The 23,359-nt window shown below is 37.2% G+C and overlaps 1 long non-coding RNA gene and 1 pseudogene across 1 annotated transcript in view; one reads left to right on the top strand and one right to left on the bottom strand.

Moving 5' to 3' along the window:
- The window catches only part of LOC147544312 (uncharacterized), a 73,521-nt gene that overhangs the window by 45,739 nt on the left and 4,423 nt on the right, over window positions 1-23,359 (top strand). The window lies entirely within an intron of this gene.
- On the bottom strand, window positions 9,782-12,085 carry LOC147544313 (uncharacterized; annotated as a pseudogene).

The raw sequence follows: 23,359 nt of genomic DNA, 5'->3' as shown, positions 1-23,359 counted from the left end.
TATAAGAGTTCTCACACTTTCTGTTACACATCAATGGCTTATTCAGCTGGATGTGTCTAATGCCTTTCTCCATGGATATTTGACAGAGAATGTTTCTATGAAGCAACCTCCTTGCTTTGAAGACCCTCAACAACCTGATTTGGTATGTCATTTGCACAAATCTCTCTATGGGCTCAAGCTGGCACCTAGTGCCCGGCTCAAAAGGATAGCCACTTATCTTCGTCCAACGGGGTTTTACACAAAGCTCCTCAGACACATCCATATTTGTGTATCATACAAATGGTCATCTATTAATCTTCCTTCTCTATGTAGATGATATTATCCTCATTGGGTCAAGTGGGTTTTGATTACAAGATTGGTTATTGATCTTGGAAGGGAATTTGCTAAGAAACAATTGGGGTCTCTCCGTTACTTCTTGGGTATAGAATAAGTACAACATTGTTCTTCCTCACTGGTGCTAAATCAATCCAAATATATAGCCGAGTTACTAAATAAAGCAAAGCTTCTTGACTGCAAACCAAGCTCAATACGTGTCTCTCATGGTCAGAGAGTGTCTAAGTTAAATGGAATTCACATTAACAATCCTTTTTTCTATATAATCTTGGTTGGGGTATTCAATATGCCACTATGATCAGGTCAGACATCACATATGTTGTGAATTACTTGGCCCAGTTCCTACATCAGCCAAAGTCATTTCACTTTGTTCTCTTGGAGAAAGTACTTCAATGCTTGAAGGGTGCTCTAGGTGCTAGAATCATCATATCAGCAGGTGATCTATCTCCTCTCTCAGTTTTTTCAGACTCAATTGGGATAGCTGCTCTGACTCCAGGAGATCTACAAGTGGTTACTGTAACTTTCTTGGCTCTACCTTAGTTTGTCGGTCCTCAAAGAAACAACACATTGTTATCAAGGTCCTCTACTGAAGCTGAGTATAGGGCTCTGTCCCTAGTCACACCTGAGTTATTGTGGATATCTTATCTATTAAAGGAGCTTCTTGTTCAGTTAAAGTTTCCAATGATTCTCTTATGTGACAACATGGGAGCTAAATACTTGGCATCAAATCCGTTTCTTCACGCTAGAACTAAACATGTTGAGATTGATTTTCATTTTCTCAGGGATTTGGTCAATAAAAACACACTTCAGGTGACTTTTGTATCCTCCAATGAGAATTTAGCTGATATATATCTTCACCAAAGGGATGCTCATGTCCACTTTTGAGTTCATTTGAGGCAAACTCATGTTCCTTCCCACTTCGAAACATGTGTTTGAGGGGGTTGTGAGAATGAAGACCAAACTTGAAGACCGACTAAATTAACTACCATCAAGTATCTTTAAGTGGGTTGGTGCAGTTGGGTCACTACTAAGGGCACTCACACACATAAGTATGTGACTCTCATGTGTGCTCTTTGAGATTAGTTAGTTAGTTAATTAGTTTTGTTGTTAAGCATTGTAACTAACTCTTTATCTCTCGAACTAACTAACTCTCTCTAAAGATCTGTACTATAAAGAGAAACATTGTTGTTTCTATTCAGTCAATGAAAGATTACTTTTCAGTATGTCATGGTAATGTAAAGTTGTCGTTACAACGTTAAGTACCGACTATTTTAATAGGTACATGTGACATCTTATCGTTATTAAAAGTGACCACAAGCATGCATAGTATGTAATGGAGAGGTCTTTCTAAGATTTGTAGTAAAATAAGTTTTTTGGAAGCGTTTTGGTGATGTAGAAAAATGACTTCCTAGAAACTTCCCTGAATATTGTCTTTGATGCCTTCGAGTGACTGATGCTCTTTGTTTGCAAGAGGAGAACGGTATCTGCAAAGACATTCTTACACTTAAACTAGTTCGGTGTCACAAGTTAAAAGTCAATGAGAAATAAAAAAAATTAACGACTGAATCCCTTCACAGCAATCCTATGTCGTTAAAGAATATCTTTAATTGTACCTAGTAGACATGCATGCCTTTATTGGCAAATGGAAATTCAGTGCTACCTAACATTCCGCGTGACCCAAAATTTCTCTCAGCAGAACAAAGTTCAAGGTGTCGAGCATACATCTACAAACATCTCGTTCCAGAGCTCAGGTTGCAGAGTTGACTTGAATCCACCCTTCTATTGGACTTTACATGGGACAATGCTTAAGATGCCTAGGATACTTATGTTGACCTCTTATTTCAGGATTCAAGATTCAGGTGGCGAACCTCTTTCAGGTCCACCACTTTGTTGGTCTAATCAAAGTTCAATAGATTTTTTTTTATACTTTAATGGGAAATAGGGTAAAATGACCCTAATTGGAATACTTTTTTTTGAAGCATAACGCTCCATATTTGGATATGGTTGAAGTGACCATTTTTATTTTTTTTCATACCAAATTTGCCCATCATATATATGAGATAGTCTAGATGGTCAATTGGCATATTTCTTCAACTTTATCATTTTTCTTCAGCTCCATTATCATGTCTCAATATTTCTTCAACTCCATTACACAGATTGAAATCTTATAGAGATAAGGTTAAAATTAACACATTGATTAATTTTTTAAAAATTATTCTTGTTGTTTGTGAAACATAATCTTGACAACTCTAGAGTCAGTGTAGTTCTTCTAAATTTTACTTGAAAATTAACAAAGTGACTATGGATCTCATGATGATCGAACAAGAAAAATAGGTTCCTACACATGATAATTGATTTCACTGATTTCACTTGCTCCCTAAAATACCATTGTTCGGGAAATCCAAATCTATTTTGTATGAGTTTGTTTTTCTCGAAACTACTTATTGATGAATATGATGATGAACCGTAAAGCAAAGGATACAAAAGTGGTTCTTATCATGCTTATATTTTATATTTTAGTCTTTTAATTTCAAATTTTATGATCTTAATTAAAGTTGATACTTTTTTGACATTTTTTTTTCAAATGTTTGCTCCAAGAAAATGCAAAGATCCCTTAAACAAACATAAAACATCTATTGTAATAAGACAGGTCAGTCGGTTACATGAGAGATAAGTCTGACTCTCTATTTTATTGAGAGTTTGATAAAGATCATCCGACGTCTTATATAATTCCCTGTTTATGTAAATCGACTCAAAATATAAAGGTATTACTGTCAACAATCTATTGTAATAAGACAGGTCAGTCGGTTACATGAGAGATAAGTCTGACTCGCTATTTTATTGAGAGTTTGATAAAGATCATCCAACGTCTTATATAATTCCCTGTTTATGTAAATCGACTCAAAATATAAGGGTATTACTGTCAACAATCGATTACGATATCTTAAAATATCTACTCTCCTGTTTTTCTTATACATCCCAAGATTTTTGCAGTTATTTAGAATTTCAGTTTCTTCTCTCCGATATATTGTTTGTAATTTATATACTTTGTACTCTTTCTATCTTTTTCTTTATCTTCAAGTTATGATTTTTTTCCTCAAATCACAATAAAATGTGATGTACCACAACGTCTATAGCCAAAAGGCAGCTGCAGCGTCTGTGGGACGCGACGTAGTTAGTGATAAAAGGAAGAAACAAGTTGGAATAGGTGTTTAATGATGATTATGACTATGATAATTTTTGTACCATTCAATATTGAATGGGTGATTGTCTCTTACAAAATCAAAGTAGAAAAAAAGCAAAATAGTTTTTCATTTCTCTTCAGTATAACCCCCACTAAGAATAGTTTCGAGTGTCCCCTAATTGTTTACACTAGTGTATACCGTGTTTGAAGAATACAAACTGTAAGAACATCAACAACATATATGGTCTCTCTTTTTTCATTTTGATGAAGAAATTTGTAAAACACAAAAAACATTTGTCTTCTATTAGATAAGGAACGAAAATTATTTGGAGAGTGTTATGTGAACAAAAGTTTTTGACTTAATTTGCGACTTGATTACTTACCTTTACTTAAAAAAAAAGAGTGATGCAAAGTTTGACTAATTCTAGAAAGAAGAATGCTTTTTCATATGAATAAGTTTTCGTGTCATAAACTAAATCAAAATCTTTTGTACACTTATAATTTCCGAAGTTATTTGTGTTCTCTTGGTTGGGGATAGGGCTGGGAAAACGGTCCGAGACCCCGGGGTCCGGCCCGTTCGACCCGGACCGTTAGAGACCGCTGCCCGTAGCCAACCCGAGCAAGGCTAACCCGGCCCGATGAATCGGGCTTATTGGGCCGGGACTCGGACATAACCTCAAATCCGAGTCCCGACCCGTTAAACCCGTCCGTTACTCGAGCCCGATGAAGTCCGCCCCACTTGATCCGCCTGGTACCCGCTTAAGACCCGCGTGTTTTTAATACATCCAACGGCTGAGGTGGAAAGAGACCTCAGCCGTTGGATTAAATAGGGGACATATAAAAGAGTTCCGAATATTGCCATAACCCTAAATCTATCTCCACCTCTCTCTCCGCCTCTCTCTCTAACCTCCTGCCTCCATTAAACCATAACCCAAAATTCCATTAAACCATAACCATTAGTCCATTACTATCACAGTATCATACAAATCATCATCTTCTTCGTTGTCTTTATCGTCGTCATGGTTGTAAACCGAAGACCGTTGAAAAGGATGAAGAGAAGAATCATTGCCGATCCCAAAAGATTTTTGAGTTTTCCGGTATTGGATGATGAAGTTTCCGGTCAGTTTGTGCCAGCTAAAGTGGGATCTACATTTTTTTTATTCCTTTTGATTTACTTGCTCTCTTTCATTGTTCACAAAATTGTTCTAGTTTGGATTATTTTTCTAAGTCTTCAACTGCGACTTGATAAGTATCCCGATCGGAGAGTTTGGAAATTGTTGTTGCTGGAGTTGTGGTTGCTGGCGAAGTGGGCATTGTTGTTGATGATGTTTGTGTTGGTTTGAAGGTCTGGATGATTTAGAAGATTGAGAACTCATCTATACAGAGAGAGAGAGAGAGAGAGAGAGAAAGAGTACAAAGGGTGGATTATTGAAGATTGACCATCAAAGATTGAAGAAAATTGAGATCTATAGATGTTTTTTTACTAGGGTTTTTTTTACTTGTAAATGAACTTAGAACTTAGGTTTTATTTTTACTTGTAAATGAAAATTGAGATCTGATGATGTTTTTTTACTAGGTTTGGATGATTTAAAAGATTGAGAACTAATCTTTGTATACAGTACAGTGACTATTAAAGAAAATTGGTGATTGAAAACTTGAAAAACCAGGATTTTTTACTTGTAAATAAACTTCGGATTTTTGTACTTGTTTTTTTCTTAATATTTTTTTAAGTAAAATTATTCGAGCCCGTCCGGGCCGAGACCGATGGAGCCCGCTCGGGCAGGCGGGCTCGGACGGGCTACGGGCATTTAGATGGCTTATTTTGTCCGGCCCGATCCGCCCGACTCCCTAAATCGAGCCTGATTCGCCCGAACCCGGCACTTTGTAGTCCGAGCCCGTCCGCGCCCGCCCGGTTCCCATCCCTAGTTGGGGATGATAAACCTCCCTTACATTAAACCTATGGAAACTATAGATGGGAGAAATAGAGAATCCCTTGACACTTTGAGTTTGCCTTGTTTGAGAAGCTATAAAAAGAACGAAAAGCGACGGTCCATGATATAAATACCTTTCTCTGTCCACTAACACAGAAGCACTTTTCTGGTAATTTCTTATCAAAATCCTGTCCTTTTCCTCATCTTTTAACTTTCTCTTCCTTCAAAAATACAATATAAAACACCTAAGGAAGACAGTCATTCTTACACCATAATCGTCAATTTTCAAAACATCCAACGGTTTAAATATGAGGACGACGGTCACCCTCTCTTACTTTTACTTTTGAAACTGCTCTGATTGAGACAACATTTTGCCTTTTTCAAGCAATTTGAGCATTCAATGAGTTATTATAGAACCTAGGGTGTTTAAACGTGTCATCAAATCCATTGGTCAAGAAGTGGGGAGTAGGTATACCGTAGGATAACACTTTGGTCTACTATGATTAAAGTGAGTTGAAGACTGCCGAGTTGGGAGTTAGGAGTACGTCCTCTAGATGCTGACATTTCAACTTGGAGAGATTTTGATCTTGACCTCGACTTTTCTTTGTTGAAAGAGTTTGACCTCTACTTTAATTAGAGAAATTGACCTCAATAATAATGGTCAATTGACTCGAAAAGGAGAGTCGATTTCAACTCGAAAACTGATGTGGTCGGCTACCACTTATTCAAATATTTTCTCTCCACATGTCCAAGTTAATGGAAGTCGGTTACATAATGTGCCGGCCGCCGAGCTAAGGTCGGACCCTATCTTCAAGGCATCTGACATTTTTATTTTAATATTTATATCAGTATTACATTTTTCAGTGCCTGAAACAATTGATTTAGACCTTCAATAAAAAAAATGTTGATATAGATCCCTAACTAATAAAAATTTCTACACTTTCAAGTTCATATCTAATTTCCCTTCTGTTCTCTAGTGGTGACCAACGTGTCGTGTTCTAGTAGTGGTACGAGTCTCTTTGAATACTCAAGCCCCTTTTCTTCTTGGCCATTAATTACTTCCTTCACCAAATTGAGTTTTTTCTTGACCAACAAGTAACCAAATTGAAAGGCATTTATAGAGAGACGGAGCAAAAGTGAAGAGAGAATAGAGGGTGGAGGAGGAAGGAGTAATGGGGGGTGGGTCAAATGATGAAAAGAAAGAAGAAAAGAAAGAATACAAAGAGAAAACAAGAAGAAAAAACTGACTAAAACTAATAGACAAAATGACGTACTCCTAGAAAACAATTTTTGTTATTTCAAAGAGTTGGCGTCTTTTACGTATGTTATTTCAAAGAGTTGCCCTCTTTGAAATATGATCATCATAATTAATCATAGCGTATCTTCTAAAAACAATTTCTCATATTGTTCTTTCTCTGGATTAGTGGTAGATTAAATTTGAAAATTTCCACAAGAAGATCATAGAGGGGGCAATAGAAATGGAAGATTTTGAAGAAAAAGGGTATATTGCATGTACTGGGCACCAGCAACAATAATTTAGGGTGCCTATAGAACCACTTTTGGTTAATGAAGATTTTGTGGTTTTCTGACAACTATACTTGAAGTCAGCCCACAAGTTTGGACGAAAGTTAATTCTCTGCTAAAAACATGTCCTTGTTCATTTTTTTATGTTGGTGAAAGAGCTTGTGGGCCAGTTCAAATGGAGCTATACTTCTTCGAAGCCCAACCTAAACCTAAAACCAACTCACACTTACTCGAAGCCCAACTCGAATTCCTTTTTCTTGTTGCCAGCCCAAACTTAAATTTCTAACTATAACCTAATATGAATCCGTTTTCCTTTCTTTGTAGTTTATTTTCCTCTTTTCCTTCTTTGTTTCTTTCCCTCTTTCTCTCCTATCTTTTGAATCTGTTTTTACATAAACATCACTTCTAGTAGATAATCAAAACTTGAAAGTTTGATTTTTCTGCTGTTTACTTTTGTTGTTTTTAGATCTGAACTTTTAATGTTATTAGGGTATCATACAAATTAGAGATGTTCATGGGTACCTAATTCATCTGAATGGTTTTGTTTTGTGATTCATGGGTAAATATGAACAAATTAGTTCATGAAATTTGGGGATCCAACAACAAAAGAAACCCATACTGGTAATCCCTCTTGTTTTCTTCTATTTCTTCCTTCTTCTCTGGTTTGGATCCTAAGATTATATGATCTTTGAAATTGGGGATCCAACAACAAAAGTGATGGGGTTTTTCTGGATAACAAAAATGGATCGAAAAAAAAATCCTACACATAATTGGAGATATCAGATTTCATCTTGTTACCATCATGTACACGGATCGTCCGGATTTTCATTAGGGTTTTGATCGAAACAGATTGAAAGTTAGATTGATCTAGAAGATTGCAGATCTACTCGTTTATGCTTTTTGGATAATTTCCAGTGATGAGACAGTTTTTACTATGGTGGTGGCGGTTTTCCGGTGGCAATGGCGGTTTTCCGGCGAAAGTGATGGAGATGTTTGATTAGTATTTTCTTAATTTGTATTATCAGTTTTTGTCTGCCTCTTAGTTTTATTATTTCGTTTTTGTCAGACCTTTAGGGTCTCCTTTCACGGATCTTTAGGATCCTTTTGTCAGACCTTTAGGGTCTCTTTTCTCGGATCTTTAGGATCCTTTGCGTCTGTGTCCAGTCCAATTTCTTTCCCTTCTGGAAGGCATTTGTAGTTACATGTAAGTAACTAGAAATAGGTATCCAGAAGCAAGAAATAACAATTATCATCCTTGTATCATTGTGATTTTATCACTTATTAATGGATATGTTTCCCTTGGATTCAAAAAAGAATGGCCTTACCTTCCACCCTTCCATTTCTAATTGCAAGTTTCTATTATTTCAAGTTTTTTTTGATGAGAGTTCTATTATTTCAAGTTGCAATTGTTAACTTTCTTTTCTCTTTTTTAATTACTATATTGATTCTAGTTGTAAAGAGAAACTAATTTGAGTCATCCAAACTTTGAGGTCTCATTGAAATTGATTGTTTATCAAATCGTCAGGCCGGCCCAAGTAGTTGGGAGGCCTAAAGCGGAGAAAAAAATTGGGCACCCTTTTTACACTAGTTATAAAAAAAGTTATTTTTTTTCGTTGTAACAGATAACTTAGTATGAATTTCAACAACAAAAAAAAGATAAATTAGTATGAAAAGCATACTTGTTCAACAAAAAACTAAAATAAAATGAAAAGCATACTTAAAAATCACAAACCTGAGCTATATACAATACAAGAAGATCCAATCTACTCTAGTTATACCTATTGTTGAATTCTCTGATGCTATAATTTTTGCAAAGTATTTATTAATAAAATTTTCTTGAGATTTCGTTAACTCCTAACCTCTTTTTATTTTCTCTTTTAACATGTCTTGATTGATGTGTACGCTTCATTTTCCCACTATCTTCACTTGAACAATTGTAGTTCAATATGAAAATTTAGGTTTTTAATAGAGAAATTAAATTTAAATCAAACACCTGTAATCTAATTGAATATACTTTTATAATGTAACAAAAAAGGTGTATAGTTAAAAATCGAATATAACAATTACCAACAAATTATTAAGCTATGACTACGAATACTTATTAATTGTATTCAATTTTTTTTTTTAAAACATACCTTATAAGGAGTGGAGGAGATTCAAAGATGAGAGAATTAGAGAATTTAATTATTGTTGTTTGAAACTTAGTTTTAAAACTAATAAAATTGGTATTCTTAAACAGTAAGATGGAAATTGGTTCTTTTTAAAAGAAAACATCTTCAAATATAACAAACTAACAAAATAGAACAGAAAAAATAGGTATTGTTTTAAATATTTGATTTATGGTGGATGACCACCCCACTTTGTAACTCTCCCCACCACTAGTTCTCCACCATTACTTTGTATTCAAACACCATTATTGTGTGACTCTTATTTGGTTATGTAACTCATCAAGAGGCCTATATAAAGAGCTTCCTTGCTAGTGAATGAGATGGACCAATGTATGTACCAAACTAATGTATCTAAGTATCAATATACCAAAGTAGAGAATTCTCTACAAGCATATAAATACAAATCAAGTTCTTCTTGTCTTTATGATGTAGATTTCGGTGGAAGCGTAAAACTATTAGGATCCATCAAATAAACTAACAAGAAAACGATAATCAAATAACGATAAACTGATATAAATATAAAAGAAGTTGCAATCAAGGGTTTTTGTAATTCAATTCAATGATCAACAAGATAGACCAGACTTCTCTTATATAGAGATTAGACTTTCCTAGATAAACTCAAATACGGAAATAAGATAACTACTAAAGATTATATCCTTGATTGCTAGGGCTCTAAACATGGAAATCTAAATAATAAACGGGAAACTATTCTAATTCGGAAATCTGGCCGTTAGGCCCATTAGTTGACTGGCCGAGAGGCCCACTCGATGGATGGCCGCCATCATACTCCCCCGCTGTGGAACAACTTGTCCCCAAGTTGGTGTCGTCAGATATTGGTTCATCCGGATAAAACGGGTAGATATCGGCGACATTGAAGATGTTTGAAATGTTGAAATCCGGAGAAAAGTCAATAATATACTCATTGTCGTTAATTTTGGAGAGGATCGTGAAGGCTATCCTTTATTCCCATTTTGAACGAACTTTGCATTGAATGCGCAAGATGTCGAATATCAAGAAAGCGTCAACCTCATTCTCATTCTCGTATTGTAAGGAGGCTCGCAAAATTATTTGTAGGAAATACACAATGTCTAACAGACTAATGCCTCTCACGTCCTCTTGTATACCACCCTGCAAAAACAAGTGCAATAGATTCCTCGAGAAACCACGAACTAGTGCAATGTTTCTTGGTTACTCTTTAGTGGATTTGCAATAGAGTCTCCAAGGTTCCAGAAAATTATTTTCGGTATAAAACGAAACCCCTCTTTCGATATTTCTGCTCGATGACTTGGTAGCCGGTTTCCAAAACAGTCCTCAATATTGCATTGAAGTTCATATCGCTAAACACGAATATCCCCCGTAACATCCATACAACCTGCAGTGTTCCCGTAACAACAATATCCGAAAACCGATTGAAAACCTTTTCGAAGTCATTTGAATACACCCAGTCCATATATCTAATGAAACTTGTCTTGGAATGCGAATCGTTGCCATTGATTAGGTGCAGTTGAGGATTACTACTAAATGTGCTAACCTTCCCTGTACATGGAACTCCATTCATATCTGGTAGTAGCAACCCGAAAGCGACACAAACATCCATTGGAGTTTCTGACTTACCCCCTGACACATCACAACCGACAATGTACTCCTTAAAATTGCGGCTTTTGAATACATCATCGAACATTATTGGCCATTGAAACTCCGCAACTGCAGAATCTCCTTTGAAATCATCATCTTTGGACAATGATGTAATAATCTGGTGTAGTAATGGTGCTCCAACAGCAAGGTTCTTATCAATCTGCATGGATTCAGTCAAACAAAGGTACAAAGATTTGTTCTTTACTTCAAATTCAGGGAGATCCTTCATGGGGGTATCATTGAGAGAGTAGTTCTTGGGGGTTGTGGTGGTGGTGGTAGCTCTGGATTTAGGTTTCCGAATTCTTTTCCCATTAGATAAAGTGGAATCATCACCTCCATTGTTAGATTGAGCTTTTTTACTCTTAGCTTCTTCTTCACCCCAAATTTCTTTCATTAGATCATAACATCTAATGTCATGGGGTTTTGAAAAAAACAGGATCACCACCTGATTTTCCCCTTTTGAAATTGTTTTGAAACTTCTCCTTCAACCTTTTAACCTTATTTGATAATTGAGCTACATTGACATTAAAGTGAAGATTTTTCTTGATAGAATCAAGAAAATTAGGTAAATCAGAGTAAGCATCAATACCTTGTTTTTTGCAGTCACTCATATGTTTGAGAATCACAATTTTCATCATCTTCACTCCATAATCTAGTAAAAGGGTTGTTCTTCACTTCTTCTTGATGATCACCTTCTTCATCATCATCACCATCACCACCACCCACTTTCTTCTTCTTTCTCTTTGAATCTTTGTCTGATTTCTCAGACTCAAGTGGGCGTTTTACAGCGGCAGCGGCATCACCACCGGAGGAGGAAGAAGATTTGGGTGGTGGCGCTACTGCAATGGTTGGTTTTCTACAGTTCTTTTAGGTTTAGAAATTTCAGAAAGGGGTTTAATAGACTTACCACCGCTACCGCTAGGGTTTCGACGAACTTCAGAAGGTTTTGATTTCTCAGGCAATTCTTCCTCATCAGATTCTGACTCTGATTCCTCTCCTTCATCATCAGAAGAAAGGGGTTTTTGAGATTTTGAAATTGATTTGGGAATTTCATCAGATTCATCTGATTCTGAATCGTTATCACCCGATCCTTTTACTTCCTCTTCCTCCTCTTCTGCTTCCGATTCTTCGAAATCTTCAGATCCTTTTGCCTCATGTTTCTCTCTCGTCCATGTCGGATTTTCTTGAAGCAGAACAAGGATGGCAAGTTTCTTATGCCAAACAAACTCATAAGTATTATTTCGACTTCTATGTACGACATCAACATCCAAAATCCATGGTATTCCTAGGATGAGATGACAGTTCTCCATGTCAACAACGTCACAACAGAGAGTGTCGCGGTAGTGAGAACCAATGGAGAACGTAAATATGCATTGTTGGTGAATCGATAATTCGTTCTTGTAAAAAATCCAACCAAGTTCATACGGGCAAGGGTGGTCGTAAGTAGGAAGACCGAGTGTTTTGACGAGGCGAAGTGATATCATATTTCCTTCGCCACCGTTGTCAATAATAAAGTCGCACACCTTATTGTTGATGGTGAGTCTAGATTTGAAGACGTTATGTCTATCCGCAGGATCCGGAGATTTTGGAAGAAAGGATGAAAAATGATGGAGAGGTGAAGTCGTGGTGGAGGGTGGAGAAATTTTTTTCTCGTTTTTTGTATCAGGATTTTGCGGGCTCATGATACCAGATGTAGATTTCGGCGGAAGCGTAAAACTATTAGAATCCATCAAATAAACTAACAAGAAAACGATAATCAAATAACGATAAACTGAAATAAATATAAAAGAAGTTGCAATCAATAGACCGATGGGCTAGACTCTCTTAATATCTGAATCACCTTCCTATCTTCGTGGATCGATCCCGGTCTTACCGGGTTATTACTTGACGCCCATATACTTGCGGGTGGAGACCTTTTAGGCCCATCAACCATCATTCATATATTTTTGTAAAAGGAAGACACCCTGATTAATATTTTATCAGACAAAATATGATATAAAATGTCAATCGCGTTGTACTTTTTTTTTCCTTCGCCAAGGTTTTTTTTCCATTGGGTTTTCCTTGTCAAGGTTTTAATGAGGCAACTATGCGTACTTGAGAATTGTTTAATTTTATAAAAGTTGTAGTCTTTTTTCCTTTGTTCAGGTTTTGTCCCATTGGATTTTCCTCACAAAGTTTTGGCGAGACAACTAGTCATTGAATGACGAGTTTAACACCTATTATGTGTGTAAGGTGGATTGTGCATAAAATTTATAATGCACATTGAAATGTGATTAGTACATCGGTTTTACAAAATATTATAATTATCTTGTCGATGTGCATGATACAAAATATGGATCACTAGAAAGTGAGTTCAATTGAAAATTTCTGAAGGATTTAACAAGCTTCAATCTAAAGTTTGCATAAACTTTAAAGCATTATATGGATGCAATTTGAAATGTCAAATGCTACTTTTTATTCTTGTGTTTATATATCAAAAGGAAGCTGAAGATAAAAAGTTGAACAATGCCCTCAACTTTCATGAGGGGTACCAAGTTAATGAAGACACCGCACACTATATTTTCACTGTACTCTTTTTCCTTCCTTAAGATTTTTCCCATAGAGTTTTTCGAACAAGATTTTAATGAGGCAGACTATGCGTTCATCAGAAATGTACAAGAACAAAGAATTTGTATTCTTTTTTCCTTCACTATGGTTTTATCCCATTGGGTTTTCCTAGTAAGGTTTTAATGAGACAATTTCTGATGTGGTGGACATCCAGGGGGAGTGTTATAAATATTTGAATTATGGTGGATGACCACCACACTTTGTAACTCTCACCCCCACTAGTTCTCCACCATTACTTTGTATTCAAGCACCATTATTGTGTGACTCTTCATTGGTTTTATCCCATTGGGGTTTTCCTAGTAAGGTTTTAATGAGACAATTTCTGATGTGGTGGACATCCAGGGGTAGTGTTATAATTATTTGAATTATGGTGGATGACCACCACACTTTGTAACTCTCACCCCCACTAGTTCTCCACCATTACTTTGTACTCAAGCACCATTATTGTGTGACTCTTCATTGGTTATGTAACTCATCAATAGGCATATATAAAGAGCTTCCTTGCTAGTGAATGAGATGGACTAATGTATGTACCAAACTAATGTATCTAAGTATCAATATACCAAAGTAGAGAATTCTCTACAAACATATGAATACAAATCAAGTTCTTCTTGTCTTTATCTCTTGGTCTGTATTTCCATTATCTTTCTTTTTCTCTCTTTTATTTTTCACAACAGGTATACAATTATAAAAATATATAAGAAGATAGAAATGAAAGAGCCTTTCTAGAGTTAAAAATTGATAGAGATAAATATTTGGCTTTCAGGGTTTAGCATAAGTGCAGAACCCACGACAGAGACTAGATTTTCAAATTGTTTTGTGGGCCCCACATTTTAATTGATGTAAGCCTTCGAAACAAAGTAGGTTTCGGTAGGTTGTGGATCACGGTTCAACTAGGTTTGGCTTGAAGGAGTTGAAGGAGATGTCCTTCGACCAAGGTGACAATGCGAACAATTTTTCGGATAGGATAATTGATGTGGAAGATCATCAAGTCCGATTGATTTAGGGATCGTAGAGTTGTAGCTAGAGACCAACTACGATCGTCGAATTACGAAGTAATTCGCGGCTAACTTCGATCGGATCCTACAACGGGTTACACATAAGAGTGACAAATTGATCTAGGATATGACTAGTGGGAGTGAGATATAATCATGGGAGTGTCCCATAAGCATATCTCATAGGCCTAAAAAGGAATTAGGCAAAGATAGTACAAAAAGGCCAAAAACAGGGTTTTTGGGCCTTAGCCGATTCGGGCACTTTTAGGGCTCGGATTGGGCTGAATTTTGGAGGGACGTTTCCTTATGTTATGAACATTAAATATGACAATTTTGGCTGGGTTTGGACATCATCTCCTTAGGGAATTGAGAAAATACCAATAGTTGCTATTTTCGACTATTTCCCTAAATCTTATTCTAAAGGGTGTTTTAGGAAACCTAAAAGGAGGTGGATTCTTATTAGGGTTCTATATAAACACTCTTAGGGCAGAGAATAAGGTGTGGAATTTCTCTCTAAGCTTTCTTACTCTACCACATCAAGTAGAGAGGAGAAAGTGAGCTAATTCCCATTAACTATCAATCTAGTCAAAGAAGAAGGTGTTCTTCTTTCCAACCACCATTGGTGTGCTAGCTATACAACAAGGTGGGAGATCAAATTGATTGCTCATGTCCCAAGTAGAGGAGCTACACTTGAAGCTCTTGGTCTTCTTCAATCAATTCAACTAGTTCGAGGGAAAATCGATTAAGGTAATCTACGATCTCCATTAGATTAATTACTAGTTTTGCATGTGATCCTGGGAATACTAGTGTAGACATTAGATGTCTTATTTCCGCTATAAACACTAGTAGAAGGGTGTAAATCCCTACAGTGGCGTCAGAGCCTCTTGCAATTAACTAGTTTTTGCTAAGAATCGAACTAGTTCACATTGGATATGATTGATAGTTCAATAAATTGAGTTTATAAAAGTATTTTAAAAGTATTTTAAAAATTATTTAAACTCACAATTTGATATTATTGAATGGGATTCAATGAATTTCAAATTGAGAATCAAATTGTTAAAAGTATTTTAAAAGACTCAATTTGATTGAATTTCGGACTAATCCATGCTTGATTAAGTTGATAGTTATGTTTAAAAGAGTTTTAAACATAAGAATTTGATTGATTTTGAATGGGATTCAAGAATTTTCCAAATAGATTTCAAAATTGTTCTTTGAAAAATTTCAAAAACCTAGACTTTGATCCAAAATTGGTTTGATTAAGAGTTGTTTTTTAAGTTTTGGAAACTTTTGAAAAACAAAAAATTTGGAATTTTAGAAGTGTTCTAAAAGAAGTGTTTTGAGTTTTAGGAAACTCTCAAAACAAAATTTGGAAATTTTAAAAGTTTCTACAAGTTTTGTAAAAATTTTAGAAGTGTTCTAAAAGATTTCAAAATTTAGAAAAGTTTTAAAATTGGAAGTTAGCAAATAAGATTTGCAAAAAAAAAAAAAAAAAAAAAATTTTTTGGAAACTAGGGTTTTGAAAAACCCTAGTGTCCGGCCAGGAAGCTTCCTGGCCGGACCAGAAGCTTCCTGGCCGGACCAGAAGCTCCTGGATGCGTCCTCTGGACGCGTCCAGAGCAGCTGCTGAGACGCGTCTAGGACGCGACCAGCAGCTGCGACAGAAGCTTCTGAGACGCGTCTAGGACGCGACCAGCAGCTGCGACAGAAGCTTCTGGACGCGTCTTGAAGACGCGTCCAGAGCAGCTGTTGGGACGCGTCTTGGAGACGCGACCAGCAGCTGCGGAGGGAGCTTCCTGGACGCGTCTAGGACGCGTCCAGAGCACTCGACCAGACGCGTCTTGGAGACGCGTCTGGGAGGTTCTGGGTGTCTCGGACTAGTCCGAGACACCTAGTGTTGGTCCGGTCCAGCACCAGACACGTTTAGGACGCGTCTGGTACATGGACTAGCGTCCTGGCTCCGGCCAGGACGAGACCAGGCCTTGATAGGCCTCGGCCAGGACATGCCGACCCTATGGGCCGTGCTATGTCTGGACCTTGTCCGAGCCCTTTTTGGGCTTGGGCCGGGACTTGTCTAGGACTTGTCCCGGGCTTTTTCGAGGCTTTTCGGACCACGAAAAGGGACCATCATTCGAGTGGGAGTTTTTGCCAAAATTTCTTCCGATTCCAACCAAATAATTCCAAAATCAATCCGGGCCATCCAAGGGCCCAAGACGGATTTCTCTTTAAATTGATTTATGAAATCATTAAGAATCGAACCAATATTTTTTCCGAAATTGACCCGGGCTTTCTCGAGATGATTTTAGAAATCATAAAAGATAAAACCGGAACGCACCATTAGTTGAATTCTTCGAATTTAGACTTAAGGTCCGTAATGTGATATGTGATGTCAACAAAAGTATCTCCCAAGATTATCATGCATATATAATTCTTAGCCTTGATATATTATATGATTGCATGTGATGTGAATGCGGGAAACTAGTATGGCCATAGATTTATTTCTTTATTCTTGTTTTAAGCACGGATGGGTGCATGCTTTGTAATTAATTTTAATTTCAAGTTTATACGATCTGCGAATCGTTAGAGTCTTGTAATTAGAGTTTAGGGTCAATGAGTCCATTGAAGAAACTCGAGGATGGAATCCAAAGGCGAGTGGGAGAAATCAATGGAGGTTCAAAGATGGAGATCTAGACGAACCAAAAGGCGAAACAAGAAGAAAACCAAAGGAGATTAGATCTTCTAGGTTAGGGGCCATACTAGGATCCATGTCTGCTTGATTTACTTTCTCGCACGCATTTACTTACTTATTTACGCTTTATGTCGTGGATGTTAGTTAGGCTAAATAGTTCACTATAACAAACGCCAGACAAGCGTAAAAGTCCCCAAAACGTAATCTTGAGTAATCGCCTATCCAGATTAAGACACTCGTTGTGCCCTTGTTCGAGGAAGGTGGGTCGGCCTTCGCAGAGTACCTCCTCTACCTTGGGACAATGCGGGTAGGTCTATAGAAGAGGCCTACACGTCTAAATGGTTCTACTCAACGAGATCAGCAAGAGAGTCTTGGATACTCGAGGCAAAAGGATAGATTAGTCATTCATTAATGAAATCTATCAACCGAGAATCATAAGGTATGATCAGTGAAGTAGTTCACTCACCCGGAACGACGGAGTCAAAGGGTAGGGCCTTCGTCCGCTTTACTCCGAAGAACTAGGGTCTTGGAATCACTTATTCAATCGGGGACGATTTTTATTGAATAATGTGGGAAAACTAAGTTTTTCAAAAATGATAACGAGTTTAAAACTTTGCCATTACTTTATGTAGTTTTAAAGATGACACAAGGAAACGTGTTCGACCTTGAAACGTACCTAAGGAAGGTGTTAAACGAAAACATCCATGAAGGAAGGAATCGGGAGATACTTCAAATATTGGATGGAGAGTTTAAAAAGGAGCTAGATGTCTCAGACTATCCATTTTCAAAATTGGATTTTTTGACTGCTAACGAAATAGAGCATCAAGAGGATGATCAAAAGAGGGCAGAACCAGAATCAATGACTTCTCGGTTGTTATCAGCCATGGAGGCTACTCTTAACAAGAAACCTCTGAACATGGAAGTCCCCTCCATTACTCCGAAAACTGAGGATTCAATCCGAAGAAAAGCGAGAGTGGAGAGGTTTGATACAACCAGTAAATTATTGCGTCTGCGCCTCGAGAAAGGAAAACCAGTAGGTCCTCATGTTCGACAAATGATAGAACTCTTTGCTAAACTAGAAGAGCTGGGTTCTCCTGTTAGCCAATCGGCGGCTAATGATATGATCCTCTATTCACTTCATGAAGGGTTCAATCTATGAAATATGCGATGAATGGATGGAACAAGCCTTTAGAGGAACTTGATGCAATGCTTCAGGCAGCAGAACGACTAACAATGGACTTGGAGCCAAAGAATGAGATTCTTGTGGCTCAAGAGAACAAGAGGCAGAAGAAGACACCCGCGTTGAAAGGAAAAGGCATACGGATTGCTAAACCTCAAAACAAAGGTATTCATTCTACGTCAAGATGTTTCTACTGCAGTGGCATAGGTCACTGGAAAAGAAACTGCCCTAAGTTCTTGGAGGACAAGAAAAATGGAACAGTGGCTTCCAATTCAGGTATAAACAGTTAACTTATCAAATGCTGTAAAATTCCCAAACCTTGGTATATGATACCTGAAATTGCCCTATCATTGTGAATGTACAGGCGCGGCTGGGAACTGAGTATTTGGCTAAGGAAGACAAGATCCAAGAGGGAGCAGAAACCTCGACTGCTAAGGATGCTGAAAGGGATCGAAGTCTGCTTTAGGCACTATTCTAGATTAATCGTTTTTCTAGTTTTTTTTAACATCATCTCTGTACTAAGTATTACGGAGAATCAATAAAGAACTTTATTTCTAAATTGAGATGTTAATAAGTGCTAAATTTAACAAATTATACCAAAAGATTCTAAACTTGGTCAAAAACCTATAAGATAGGTTCGTCCCAATCCGAAAGGGATGAGGACAACAAGTCCACTATAACCAAAACATGAATCATACTGACAAGAAAGAAAGTCTTGAGTCAGAAACAGAGATTGATCTTCAAACGTACTTCTAACCTATCCATATTTGGAGTGTCCAAATGGATTAAGATGAAGAACACGAATCAAACTCTATCCTCCAAATCCATTAGTCTAGACACAGCTTCTCACAAAACTACCAAAATTCCGTCTAAAGCTAAATCTGTAAAAGCGTTACAAAACTAGCTAATATCTGACGCAATTTCTTTTTGAAAGAAATTTGGGCTTCTTCCATAACCAATCAAGAGAACAAAGTGTTTGTTGCTCATGATAGTATTCTTCTAATAATTAGCACTAATTATTACAAGAATAAGTGGGAGAAAAAGGTACAAGTCGATTTAATTCGATCATGAGAAAAATCATGAAGAGTCATGAAGAACAATCATGAAACTTGTCCAAGACGATTAAATTCGACCAAGAGCAACAAACTGCGGCTCCTCGGAAAAGGAAAGGTTAAAGATATGATCTTATAAACCCACCGCACAAAAGCGAATGTCATTCGCCGGAGAACTCTCAAAACAAATGAAAATGTCTCTAAAGGAATATCTCAAAGTAGTTGAGAAAATTCCAAATTGTTGTTCAAAAGCCCTAAAAGGTCAAATCTCAAAGACTCAGAAAATAAAGGTTATTTCTGAAGAGATAAAAGACCTGCGCAGAAACGGAAACTGACTCTAGATTTTGGCTAGAAGCCAAAATCATCATGGAATCCATATCTCGTCAAGACATGAAGCTTGATAATTTAAGTCAACAGAAGACCTAAATTGGTTTTCCAAAGTAGAAAACTGAGAAGGATGGAAACATTCATGTTTCCCGAAACTAGACAAGAAGAATAAGATTCTTCCAATCAAGTTATGTCCACAAGCATGCTTTAGAAATCTATCGACGGATTAAAAGCTTGCAAGAGTTAGAATCTTCGATTCAAAAAGGCAATCAAAGAAGTTTGATTCCTGAGGAATGAAGAAAATCTTGAATCACGAGTTTCAAGAAGGTAAGTGGGAGAAACAAACCTTCCGGGTCCGTATGCTGAGTACATACAAAAGATTGAGTACGACATAAGATGTTGTATAACAGTAACGAACTGACTCAATAAAGGACCACACACAAAAGGATAAAATGCCATTTTGGGCATCTGAAGATCTATAAGCATAGATCAAAAGGATGATAGGATTAGAGAGACTCAGTACGCTGAGATGCTTGAGATCCGAAATAGAAAATCTAAGACTCGGAAAGTCTAAAAGATTTCGACCCAAAAACTCATGACAGAGGGCCTTGCAAAACTCGGAGTCTGAAAAGACACCGATGAGCTAGCACGCATGAGAGAGACATTTATGTTCGAAAACATAAAGTCAATCATGTTGGACATGATTAGCATTTAAACATCCGAATTCGGATTGGAAAACCGAAACACTACTTAGTACATCCTAGAAGGCTAAAGGATGAAGTAGTACAAAATTGAACATGTCATCGTAGCAAACTTTCAGACATGGAAGGAAAGTAGGATAAAAGTGTTTAAGCCGGAAACTGTTGCAAATACTACATAAAGAATTAAAAGCCTTAACTCTAGTAAAAGTTACTAGAAATTATCAAGGTTGAAGATAACCGTCTTCAAATTAATTGATAATTAGCAAAGTTTAAAACCGACTACCACGGTAGTCAAACTGAACTGTCACCTAAGACATAGTATGAGATTCATACACAGTCTAAGGCATGAGGTATAATTTTAAACCTCGACGAGTAAAACTGAGTGGGTAAAAAGAGTTTTACGGAAGAGGCTCAGATTTACAACTCTCGTTATCAGAAATAATAGAGTTATTTCACAAGTCGTCTAAATTTGGTTTAGTATTTAAACGACAGTCCATTGATGATAAAACATTCCGAATAGGTTTGTCAGATACGCGATCTGATGAATGAAACCCTATTAAGTGAACTTGGAATATTTATTATCGAATTCCCTAGTCCAGGTCATTGCATGGACAACAATGACTCACGAAGACTAGTACGGGAGTCGATGGGATAGCGCAGTTTCATGGGCTATAGGAATGGTATATTCTATTCGACTACGTGGGTGTGTAAAAGGTTTATACACTGGATAACCCTCAAATGAGAAGTACATCACTCGTGATGAACGTCAATACTTCTCATAAAGACAATTGGAGAGATTCTTCAAAACATGAGTGCTCCACTCATCTTATGTAAGGAATGCCCGACTTTGGTTCCGTTAAACGCCGCGCCGTAAAAGGAGGTTATAAAGGCGGATACTGGGAAGGACAGGATAGACATGAAGTTAAGTGGGAGCGCAAGAATGGATTGTGTCACCCTAATCACATTAGGTACAAAGTGTCTCAAGGCCACTTGATGAGTAGCAACTGAAAATGCGTGGCCGTGCTCAAACGGATTAAAAGTTAATCGTTTGTCTTTTACAGTTGTACTCGGATATCAAGAAAGTCTGAATGACGTGACGTATTAGATGGGATACTAAATTGACACGGGAATCGAGGCATTGCACTTGTTCTAAGTCCAAGTGGGAGTCTGAAGGAGTTGAAGGAGATGTCCTTCGACCAAGGTGACAATGCGAACAATTTGTCGGATAGGATAATTGATGTAGAAGATCATCAAGTCCGATTGATTTAGGGATCGTAGAGTTGTAGCTAGAGACCAACTACGATCGTCGAATTACGAAGTAATTCGCAGCTAACTTCGATCGGATCCTACAACGGGTTACACATAAGAGTGACAAATTGATCTAGGATATGACTAGTGGGAGTGAGATATAATCATGGGAGTGTCCCATAAACATATCTCATAGGCCTAAAAAGGAATTAGGTAAAGATAGTACAAAAAGGCCAAAAACAGGGTTTTTGGGCCTTAGCCGATTCGGGCACTTTTAGGGCTCGGATTGGGCTGAATTTTGGAGGGACGTTTCCTTATGTTATGAAAATTAAATCTGACAATTTTGGCTGGGTTTGGACATCATCTCCTTAGGGAATTGAGAAAATACCTATAGTTGCTATTTTCGACTATTTCCCTAAATCTTATTCTAAAGGGTGTTTTAGGAAACCTAAAAGGAGGTGGATTCTTATTAGGGTTCTATATAAACACTCTTAGGGCAGAGAATAAGGTGTGGAATTTCTCTCTAAGCTTTCTTACTCTACCACATCAAGTAGAGAGGAGAAAGTGAGCTAATTCCCATTAACTATCAATCTAGTCAAAGAAGAAGGTGTTCTTCTTTCCAACCACCATTGGTGTGCTAGCTATACAACAAGGTGGGAGATCAAATTGATTGCTCGTGTCCCAAGTAGAGGAGCTACACTTGAAGCTCTTGGTCTTCTTCAATCAATTCAACTAGTTCGAGGGAAAAGCGATTAAGGTAATCTACTATCTCCATTAGATTAATTACTAGTTTTGCATGTGATCCTGGGAATACTAGTGTAGACATTAGATGTCTTATTTCCGCTATAAACACTAGTAGAAGGGTGTAAATCCCTACATGGCTGGCTTTAGTTTTTCTTAATTTTTCTTGGAGGTGCCTCTAACTAACTATTATTTTGGGGCCCTCTAAAATATGAGGCCCAAAGTAGCCAAGCGATTGCTTTGGGCCTGGGCCGCCCCTGCAAATTGTAATTCGAAAACAAGAAAGTTTATTAGAGCATAACGATAAATCTTATGTTAATAATTGTTCGTATGGTATTGTCAACAACAAGACTTATTTATAACATTTACAACATTATAAACAAGTTTAAAATTTGTGTTTCTAATGTACGGTTCAATACTGGGTAAACCAAATACCCAACAAGATGAGCATATCTGTGAGGCATGGTAAGGCATGGTACTAGTGATAGTTATATAAGAGAGAGATACAAAGTCAAAAATTCAAAGAAGTCCTATAACACGTAATGTGAATGTGATAGTCTCACGAGGTGATACGAGAGAGAGAGATGGACCGAGAGCAATAACGAGAAACAATTCTTGGTAAATAATTTCTTATTTATTACACTCAATATACAATGCCCTATTTATACAAGTAGTACTTGAGTTCTATTAGGATACATACAATGGTATTCTTGTTTATCTAATAGTAACAAGATTAAAATCCTAAACTATCTAAATTAACCGACCGGGTCAATGAGACCCAACAAGGTCGGGTAAGACCCAACATTTACCTATAATACACCCCCTCAAGTTGGAGCAGGAATGGTATACTGGCCCAACTTGCGAATATTCTTTTGTAGGGCTTCAACTCCAAACGGCTTCGTAAGCATGTCTGCAATTTGATCGGAAGTCGGCGTGTATAAAGGGAGAATGAGATTAGACTTAATTTTCTCATGAACAAGGTGGAAATCGATCTCTATATGTTTGGTACGTTCGTGAAATACTGGATTATCAGCAATATGTAAGGCT

Source organism: Eschscholzia californica, unplaced genomic scaffold (assembly GCF_041429995.1).
Source record: "Eschscholzia californica isolate CP2 unplaced genomic scaffold, dmEscCali1.0.p SCAF_4, whole genome shotgun sequence".
Taxonomy (NCBI): Eukaryota; Viridiplantae; Streptophyta; class Magnoliopsida; order Ranunculales; family Papaveraceae; genus Eschscholzia; species Eschscholzia californica.
This window is presented reverse-complemented; position numbering and strand designations above follow the sequence as displayed.